At 37.7% G+C, this 10,314-nt stretch overlaps 1 pseudogene; it reads left to right on the top strand.

Moving 5' to 3' along the window:
- The first annotated feature begins 1,382 nt into the window (after positions 1–1,382).
- Positions 1,383–5,575, top strand: LOC113628709 (uncharacterized; annotated as a pseudogene).
- The last annotated feature ends 4,739 nt before the right edge of the window (positions 5,576–10,314 follow it).

The following is a 10,314-nucleotide window of genomic DNA, read 5'->3' as shown; positions in this document are numbered from 1 at the left end:
TCTCCAACTTCATCTTGCTCTTTTCTCCTAATTTATTGCTGACCTCTTATTGTTCTCTTAATACCTTTACCTAGCCGCTACAGTGTGGCACACTGATCTGTTATGCCCAGAATCCAAAGACAGCTCCATTTCCTGCTTATTGATTTAATCTCTCACCCTTGGTTCCAAAGGTTCCATGATGATTGTAGCCTACCACTAAAATGAATCAACTCAATCTTTATTCTTTCCCCATAGATGATCTCTCATCCAAGTCTGTGACCACACATTATCACCCTAGGACCATAACTCTATTCCCCTCTAGGACCATAACTCATTCCAAAAAGTCCATGTCTTCCAGAGGCCTGGATAAGCATAGATTACCTGAGACATCTCCTTTTAGATACAGCTAGAATATTGTTGCAGTAATCCCATCATTGAGATGACAAGATGATGGTGAACTAAAGTATGGTAGTAACAGTAGGAAGGAAGAAAAATAGTCATATTCAAAATATATTTTTGACAAGACTTGATAACTGATGAACAAAAGGGAATAAAAAGAGGAAAAGACCGAGGGTGACTTTCAGATTTCTGACTTGGAAAACGTGTTGAATGCTGGATGTGATCAAAGAATAGGGGTAAAGAGTTTGAGATCTGAAAATCATTGAAACAAGGGTGACATAGGCACATGTCTTGTGTTTATCCCATTATTATTATTTTTTATTTGGTTGCACTGGGTCATAGTTGCAGCACGCAGGATTTTCGTTGCCACGTGCAGGATCTTCGCTGCAGCATGTGGGATCTTTTTAGTTGCAGCATGGGGGATCTTTAGTTGTGGCATGCGAACTCTCAGTTGCAGCATTTGGGATCTAGTCCCCTGACCAGGGATGGAACCCCTGCATTGGGAGCATGGAGTCTTAGCCACTGGACCACCAGGGAAGTCCCTATCCCACTATTTATGAATGCTCTTATGTGAAATATGCATATCTTTAATTTGAATAAATTGTCAAAAAGTAGAATAGGGGGCTTCCCTGGTGGCGCAGTGGTTGAGAGTCCGCCTGCCGATGCAGGGGACACGGGTTCGTGCCCCGGTCTGGGAAGATCCCACATGCCGCGGAGCGGCTGGGCCCGTGAGCCATGGCCACTGAGCCTGCGCGTCCGGAGCCTGTGCTCCGCAACGGGAGAGGCCACAACAGTGAGAGGCCCGTGTACCGCAAAAAAAAAAAAAAGTAGAATAGGGAAATCTTTATAAAATCACAGAACTTCGAATCCCAGTTCCCTTCTCTGTAAATGGTGATGACAGTATTTACCCAGGATACTGGTAAAAATAGAACACACTTTTTACAAACCACCTGATACAGTGCGTAGCACAGTATACTAAATAAACGGTAGCTGCTATTGTACCTATGATTTGGCTTACTACACATGATCTGAAGATTAAGTTGGTAACTCGCAAACTGAAAACTGAACCAACAATGAAGTGTTGGAAGAATGCAGACAACACCCAACCTGGACTGCGATCCATGGAATCTCTGCTATTATGTATTGCTTACCTAGCACTTCAGCCCAGCAAATTTCAAGGTCAGTCATTATCATTTCCTAAACACAGGAAATGAGAAAAGCCCTTCACAGATGGGGAAAACACAGCACACTTGCTGGTAGGAATCACACAGTTCAGTTCAAACAAGTTCATATATTTGATGTCCGAAAGTCATTGTCTATGAACAAATCTCTATACCAAGACATCAAAGAAAACAACCCAAAGGTACCTCTGACCTTCTTCCTTATGAAGACAGAGGCTGAGTAACTGGGTTGTATATACAGGATATGCAACCTCAGATAATCTTGGGGGCAGGGTGGTAAAGTTATGCAGCCCTTTCCCTCAAAGAATGTCTTATGCGCTCGCTTTCTGAAAATGACAAATTGTGAGTAATCTTTTTCACATAAAAATAACTCTGAAAATGATTGTACATATAAACAAATAAAACAAATAGAAGAACAAAATGTGCCTCAAAAACAAAAGAGCCTGTTTTGTGAATAAAAAGGACCCACATTTTTCCCACACCCTTGGTTACTGACTGAAATCTTCTCTAAGTAAACTGATCATGTCATCATGCAAATAATTGTCAGAAATCACCTACCATGGTTAGAGTGGAAGCTACTGGCAACCCACAAAGAAAAGTGCATCAGTTACAATTATCTGGTTGCAGGTGACAGAAACAGACTCTGGTTAACTTAAGCAAAGTAACAATAATAATTAACAAAAATAAAATAAATTATAGACCCTAATGAAAAAGTGAACAATCAGGCGTTGGGAGCAATAGGATCAAAGATGCTCCAAGAAATTAGGAAAGAGGCACTAACAGAGTATCTCTTCAAGGGATGGCCATTGGAAGGACCCATTTCAATGCTTTGTGTCAATGTCCCCTCAATGAAGACTCAAACTCCTGGGAGGATAGGGTTAATCTTATCTCAGACACGTGTCCAAACAGTGCACATGACTCTCCCACTAGAACAGCATGGAAGGAGGGAAGTGAAGTCCCCAGAAGGAAAATTGGAATGTTAGTAACAAAGAAAGGGGAAAGGCTTCTGGGTGGATCAACCCCACAGGTTCCACCATAGCCTGTCTCAGAAAATATTGGTTCTGAACAGAAACAAGCCTTGGCTTAGGAAACCCATACATGCAATTCGATTCACACGGCCAGTGCAGCATAAAAACTTACATTATTCAAACTTTTTAATTTAGAAAGAAATCTGATGTAAGAGCTCATACTCTTAAAAATATATTTCCCAGCTCTGCCGCTGAAAGCATTTCACCTACAGCAATAGCAGCACCTGTGTACACAACTTGCCGTTAGGAGAACTCATAAAGCGCAGATTACAATTTCAAATCACACTCAAAGGAACCAGGACTCCTTGGAAGATACCCGGCTTCATGTCTTAGGACAGAAAAAATTGGGATGGTGATGGTACCTCCTATGGTTATAGCAGAACAAGACTTTTTCTAGGATGACAGAATGTGCTGAAACGACAACAGATCAGCTGAAAGAGCAGCTACTCACCAAGCCGTGAAGATTCAAACATCCAAACCAAAATATAATAACAGTTACGGTTAATTAGAACAGTTGAGTCTGTGGAAGGCAGGATTCATTACGCCACAGAAACAGAAACGTCCATTTAGAAGGCGTCCCGGGAGACGTAAGGGGCGGTGCGCAGGCGCTTCATCGGCTATTGGTGGCGCGCGCACCATCACGTCTGCGTCAGGAGAGCGATCCGCTGAGCACGTGATCTCGGCTGAGGCAGCGCAGCTGTGTGGGCCGCTGCCCGGGCAAGCGTCTTCTTGGCCTTTGGTCCATTCCTCTGTCGTTACGGGGAATAAACCTCTCTCGAAACTGACTAGCCCACTCCCGGAAAGGGAACAGATATTTAAGATCCTTTCATTTTCCTTCCACTGGAAACGGAGCCCAGAGTCGGCGGCGTCCGCGGGTGGCGGTTTTGTCAGGTGTCGTCACCTTGAAAAATGGCTGATAGAGAAGACAGTTGCTCTGGTGGACATGGACTGTTTTTTGTTTGTTTATGTTCAAGTGGAGCAGCAGCAAAATCCTCATTTGAGGACTAAAACTTGTGCGGTTGTACGGTACAAATCATGGAAGTCTGGTGGAGTAATTGCAGTACGTTGTGAAGCTTGTGTGCTTGGGCTCACTAGAAATATGTGGGCAGATGATGCTAAGAAGTTATGTCCAGATCATCTGCTGTCACGAGTTCGTGCGTCCTGTGGGAAAAGCTGACCTCACCGAATACCGGGAAGCCAGTGTGGAAGTGATGGAGGTAAGGTCTCATTTTGCTGCGACTGAACGTGCCAGCCTTGACAAGGCTTACGGAGACCTGACCAGTGCTGTACGAGAGAGACTACAAAAGCTCCAGGGTCAGCCTGTCTCAGCCGACTTGTTGCCGAGCACCTACACTGAAGGGTTGCCCCAAGGCCCTACAGCAGCAGAAGGGACTGTTCAGAAAGGTACTTCCATAACATCATATTGTTTCTGCTTCCTGCCTTTGCAACCTGCTTTAGTTGGTCACTCTGATCCTTCTTGGATTGATTGAAAGGAAACTTAAACTACAACCTGAATGAATAACAAGGACTCACGTGGAAGGATGTACAGATTCTCTCATCTTTCCAGGTAAGTGGATGTTGAGCTGTGAAAGAGGTCATCCATTAACTTTGTTTATGCTGTACTTTGTTGAACAAATTCTCTTAGCCCATCAGTTTTTCACCTTGTGGTTGTGCACTTTGAATATCGTTTTAGAAATCCATTTCTATCAGAATTTCCTAAAGACATTTCTCTACATGTTTCTTCTGTTTGCCTTACAGCTTCTTTTTAGGTATTTCAACCGTATGGAGTTTAGCTTTTTATTTGATTTAAGGTAGGGAGCCACCTTAATTATTATTCTTATCTCGAGTTGGTTTTCCCAACATTTATTAAACAGTCCATTCTTTCTTAACTTCTTATATGTAATTGGGTCTGTTTCTGTAGTATCCCATTAATCTACTTCTCCAGAAATTATTTTTATTACTGTTCACAGTATTTTATAATATTTGATAAGGACTCCCCTCTGCTTTTGTTTTTCAAAATTGTCTCGGCTATTTATGTACATTTATTGTTCAGTATGTGTTTTAGAATACATTAGTTGAATTCCTTAAAAATCTTGTTGGAATTACATTGAATTTACATATTTAGAGAAGATAGTTACCTTAATGTTAAATTTTTTCATCCATAAACATATTTCAGCAATTTTTTAGGTCTTCATTTATGTCCCTTTTAGTGATTTTTTAAGTTAAAAATTTTGATTTATAGTTCTGCTTCTTTTGAGATCTGGAATTCAGTATGTTTTCCTTTTTCTTTCTCATTTAAACTTTTAATTGATATAATATACATAAAGTATACAGACTGTAAGTGTACACTTTGACTAATTTTCACAAAGTAAGCCCACTTATATAAGCAGCACCCAGATCAAAAAACACCAGAACTCTAGAAGCCACCCTTACCTACCCTCCCAGTCATCATCCTTCCCTACATTATCCCCTCTCTCTTACATTACCACTATCTTGATTTCTATTTAGCTTATTTCTGAACTTTATAAAATTGAAATCATGCAGTATATACTTGAGTATGGCTTCCTTCACTCAACATTGTCTTTGTGAGATTCATCCATTTTGTTGTATATAGTTGAGTTTGTTTACTCTCATTGCTCTGTAGTATTCCATTGTATGAATATACCACAATTTACCCTTATGATGGATATTTGTGTTGTTTCCAGTTTTGGACTACTAGGAATAGTGCTGCTATAAATATTCTTGTAAATATCTTTTGGTGAACAAATGTATGCATTTCTGTTGGGTATATGACTAAAAGTGCTCATTTGTGGGGTTTGCCTATATTCAGCTTTAGTTTGCCTGTAGTCACTTTTACTAGATACTACTAAAAATTTTCCAAAATGGTAGTACTGATTTATAATTCCACTAGCAGCATATGAGAGTTCTAGTTGTTCCACATCTTTGTCAACACTTACTTTTTTCTCTTCTGTATTTTAGCCATTTTGATAGGTGTATAGTTATATCATATTATGGTTTTAGTTTGCATCTTCCTGGTATTAATGAAATTGAGTACCTTTTTGTCAGTTTGATGACCATTCTTCTTTCATAAAATGCCTGTTTAAGTATTTGCCCTTTTTTTTTTTTGGTTGTCTCATTCAACTATAGGACTTTATATATTCTGGATACGAGTCATTATCAAATATACGTATTACAATATCTTCTGATTTGTGGCTTGTTTTTCAGTCTGTTAATAGTGGCTTTTGATGTATAGAAGGTTCTTAATTTTAATTTGGTCCAATTTATCTTTTTTTTTCTTTTATGGATAGTATTTTTTAATGTCCTGTTTAAGAAATCTTTACCTACCTCAAGTTCATGAAAAAACTCTCCTATATTATTTTAGAAGCTTTATTGTCTTGCCTTTTACAGTTACATTTGCAATCCATTGTGTGTGTGACTGTGAGGTAGGGATCAAGATTCCTTTTTTTATTATATGGGTATCCAATTATAATATCTTTTTTATTAAAGCTTTACTTTTTTCCATAAAGGTCTTCTGCATTCATTATGTTAGTTCCTAGATGCTTTAATTTTTTTGTTGCTATAGTGAGTTTGCTTATTTATTATATTTTCCACTTGGTTAGTGATATGTAGGGGAATGATAAATGATTTTTTTTGTAAGTTCATCTTTATTTACTTTACCTGACAAAAACTTGAGATATAATCTGCATGAAAGTCCTTTAATAAATAAAATGTAGTTGATGGTTAAAAATATTTTCTTAGACTAGAATAAAATTAAGACAAAAACTTGCTTTTGTGGTAATATTAGATTATGATAGTTCTAGATACCAGATATAAGAGAATCTGGGTCTTATTTGCTTTTAATCAAATATTATGAAAGTGGAATTCAGCTGGATATCCCAGAGCAAAGAATTCTGCATTTAGATGCTTTTCAACAGGGTGTCTACACCTTCTTGTAAAAAATTTTCTAGTACTTTTGATAATGGTTAGATTCAAAACAATGTATCTATTCTCCTCTTCAGTTGTAATGCGTACTTTTAGAACTATTATTTTGTAACATTATTCTTATTTAGAAGAGCTCTTTCAGTAAAAAATCTTTGAATGTTGGACATTAACCAAAAGGATACAAATCTGTAGCAAGTTAACTCTGTGGGGGAACTTGTAAGAGAAATCTGTTATTACTTGTAGAAGCAATACAGATTCATCCAGAAAAAGACTCCAAGGGAGTATAGCTTATTTCTAGTAACAGTGGTAGATTTTCCATGGGCTCCATGTTTTAAAGTAAGAATAAATAATAAAAAAATGGTGTACAAAAGTAATTGTAATGTGAAGATGGTATTTTTATTTGTGTTAATAAGTAGTGAAATATTGATATGAGTAAATATTTTTTCTTACTTCTGTAAGTACATGTATATTTTTAATGTACACCTATGTACTTGTTTCTATCTATGTGTGCAGAAATGAGTGAACACAGGAAACTTGAATAAGTCAAATAGATCCAGAAAAGTTAATTACAGTACCAACAACAAGGACTGAAAAACACCAGTGGCCACAGATAATAACCAACTAGAAATACACAACAAAAATTTTTAAAAAGGGGCGGACAGTGTGTTACATAATGAATAATTAGACCAAAATCCCAAAGAAAAGAATTAACTGAACAAGCTTGATCCCTTGATGTCTAGTAGAGAAAACCTCTAGGTGACCTTACTAATTAAAATTAAATACTGATTTGATATATAATTTGGTTCCAGTAATACTAAAACTAGTTTAATATATCAAAGTGGCAAGATAATACCCAATTTAGGGAAAAAAGGAGACAATCCAAATTTGGCAATAAAAAAGATACAAATGGTATTGAGTATTTTTTTTACATGCACAATTCCCTGCAATATGAAAGACACCAACCTCTCCAAAACCAAGTCAAACCTGTGGTCAACCACATATTTCGACAGCCCCAATTTTTCCTTTCTTTTCCACTGTGCTGTGCTGATAATGTATCAGCCTTCCTTAATCCTGTCCAAGTTGAGATGTGCTTTGCCTTCACTGAGATTAAGGTAGAGTCTCCAAATCTACTACCATCTACAGGTTTTCTTTCATTAGAAACATATTATTAATTATTCTGATGGAAGGAGAGTGGGAAGAAAGAAAGAAATTTAAGAAAGGAGATCGAGAAAGAGGGAAGGAAGGGAGGGAGGAAGGAAGAAAGGAAGGAAGGAAGGGGAAAGGGGAGAAGGAAGCGGAGGGAGGGAGGGAAGCAGAGGAAGGACATAAAGTAACCTTCTGAGACACCAAGTTGCTAAGCATTAGGAGATACTCATGAGCTACACGACCTTATGGGATAATAGATAAGTGAGAAACAATAATCATTTAATTGGTTTCCTTATAAATATAGATTAGATTCTATTTAAAACAAAAATCTTGTTTGCCTTGTTCATTCCTATATCACTATTATCTAGAACAAAAGTGCTTGGCACATAGTAAATGCTCAAAAATATTTGTAAAATAAATTGAATAGATGAATGAATTCATGAGTGTGGGTACTCAGGTCCAATTTTGCCATGATGGTTGCTCAACATGTTAGTTAGTGTTAAGCTGTGTCAGTTCAGGTACTCCTGGAAGCAGATACAGAGATGGACCTAGAAGAGCAAGAAATATATTGGGGGAAATAAATTGGTGTCAATAGTAGGAAGGAAAAGACTTTGTATCCCAATGCTGTTTTGTCACTTGTGAATGGAGAGAGGAAAGGAAGGAGGATTGGGTAGGAAGAGCCTCAGACTGCAATGTAGCTCAAGAAAGTCCCAGTCAGGCCAATGGGGAAGCCAAAAGCAAAGATTAGAGAAGTCCCATATGGGGCCAAAATGACCTGGCTCTACAGTACTTGGTGCACAGAACCCCTCCTGGGCTGTTACTGGCTGTGAGCAGCCCTGGAAGAGCATGAACTTGGAGTTGAAGACTGTGGAGGATCCCAAATTTGCAATATCTGGAGGCTCTCTGCTAATTACACTCTTAAACAGATTCTTTCTTGATAGGGGATTGAGTGGCATACCTCCATGGCCATAGAAACCAAAAGGCTCCCTGTTTCTAATGTTGAGTAGATCAGATTCAGTATCAACACTAAATCTTCTCTCCTCATTCCTACCATGAACTCTGTGAACTTTTTCTCCTTGAATACAGAAGATTATCCCTTTCTTCCCATTCAATGTCTGCACGGATTTGAAACCTTTCACTTATGCAAATGTCTCTTTTGCCAAGAGAGTTGACAGATGTCAACTTTTTAAATTACACATAGAAAGGGCAACTCTATTGCCAACCATCAAAGACTACAAAGTCATTCCATCATTTTACAAATATCCCTCACTTAAGTGGTAAACGTTCAGTGAATGTCCATATCTAGCTTGTAAACCAATGCTGGCACCCCTTTGCATCCATACCTAATTCTAGGACACTTCTTCCCTATATTAGTTCAAAATAAGGGATAAGACACATATACAAATAAGTATAGTATATATTTTATAGGTATATAATTTTTAAATATGCAAAATATATGTCACATAACACTATAATGTGGATAGTGAAAAGTGCTAATGAAGTACAAACATATGCAATAGAAGTTCAGAGAAAGGAAAGATTACTTCAAACTGGGAGGACTGGAGGAGAGTTTCATGGAGAAGATGTCATTTACTCTGGGTCTCTAAAGATGAGTAAAATTTGTACATGTAGAGATGAGGTAAATGACATTGGCAGAGAGAATCACATGCACAAGAGCATGGAACCAAGAAAGTACAACCTTGTAAAAAACAAAAACTCAAAACATAATAGTTTTCATGGCAGTAGGATCAATTAGCTGACAAGTTTCAGGCAGCTCTTAGTTCCTAAGTTTGAAATCTAAGATACTGTCAGCCTGCTAATCACTAGTAGATGTACTGTTATTATTGTCTGTTCATAAGTTTGACATCAGAAAAATGCACTTGAGCATAAATCTGACCATTGTCTCTTGGCCATCAGGACCGTCCTGCCTTGAGGATACATTTTATTAGCATGTACAACGTATGCTAAAAGACAGAACTGAAGACACCCATAAAGTGTAGCTATTGCATGACACAGTGTTTAAAAATAAGTTTAAGGTGTCATTAGTTCAAGTGGTGGTTCTGACACCAAATAGCTGCTCTTTGACTGATCTAAGAATGAACACATTCTCTCTATACAGTGTTCCATTAGCGATTTTAATTGCATGCTAAGCTTTATAATTTGTTGCTGTCATTTAGGTTCATGTACTGTACTAATATTTATTCTGCATATTATGTAACACCTTATTAAGTTTATTGCCCGCTTTCTATAAATTTTTTTTATCAGACTTCATGTGAGAAGCTAACTTACATATCTATTAAAAGTAGTCCTTGAGTTACAGGTTCTCTTAGTATTCTGAACAGAGTTTTTAAATTAAGTCTGTGGAAGGAAAAAGGAGATGGTTTGCTTCCCAAATAGGAAATAAAACCTGTATATACATCCTGTTACACAATATCTATGCCCTGAGGACCATAAATAATATAAATGATGATTACTTGGTTTGTCTTTTTCATGCCCTCCATGGAGTTTTCTCTGACAAATGGGACCTGAATACGTACCTTCCTTTAATTCACATTCAGTAAGTGAATGGCCATTCACTTTGCTTAGCACAATGTCTCAGACCTTAAAGCTTAATGAAAATTTTTAATGAAATAAATAAA

The sequence above is a fragment of the Aethalodelphis obliquidens genome, unplaced genomic scaffold (assembly GCF_003676395.1).
Source record: "Aethalodelphis obliquidens isolate GAN/ISIS:26980383/991018 unplaced genomic scaffold, ASM367639v1 scaffold1, whole genome shotgun sequence".
NCBI lineage: Eukaryota > Metazoa > Chordata > Mammalia > Artiodactyla > Delphinidae > Aethalodelphis > Aethalodelphis obliquidens.
Note: the sequence above shows the minus strand (reverse complement) of the source record. Positions and strands in the feature narration are given on the sequence as shown.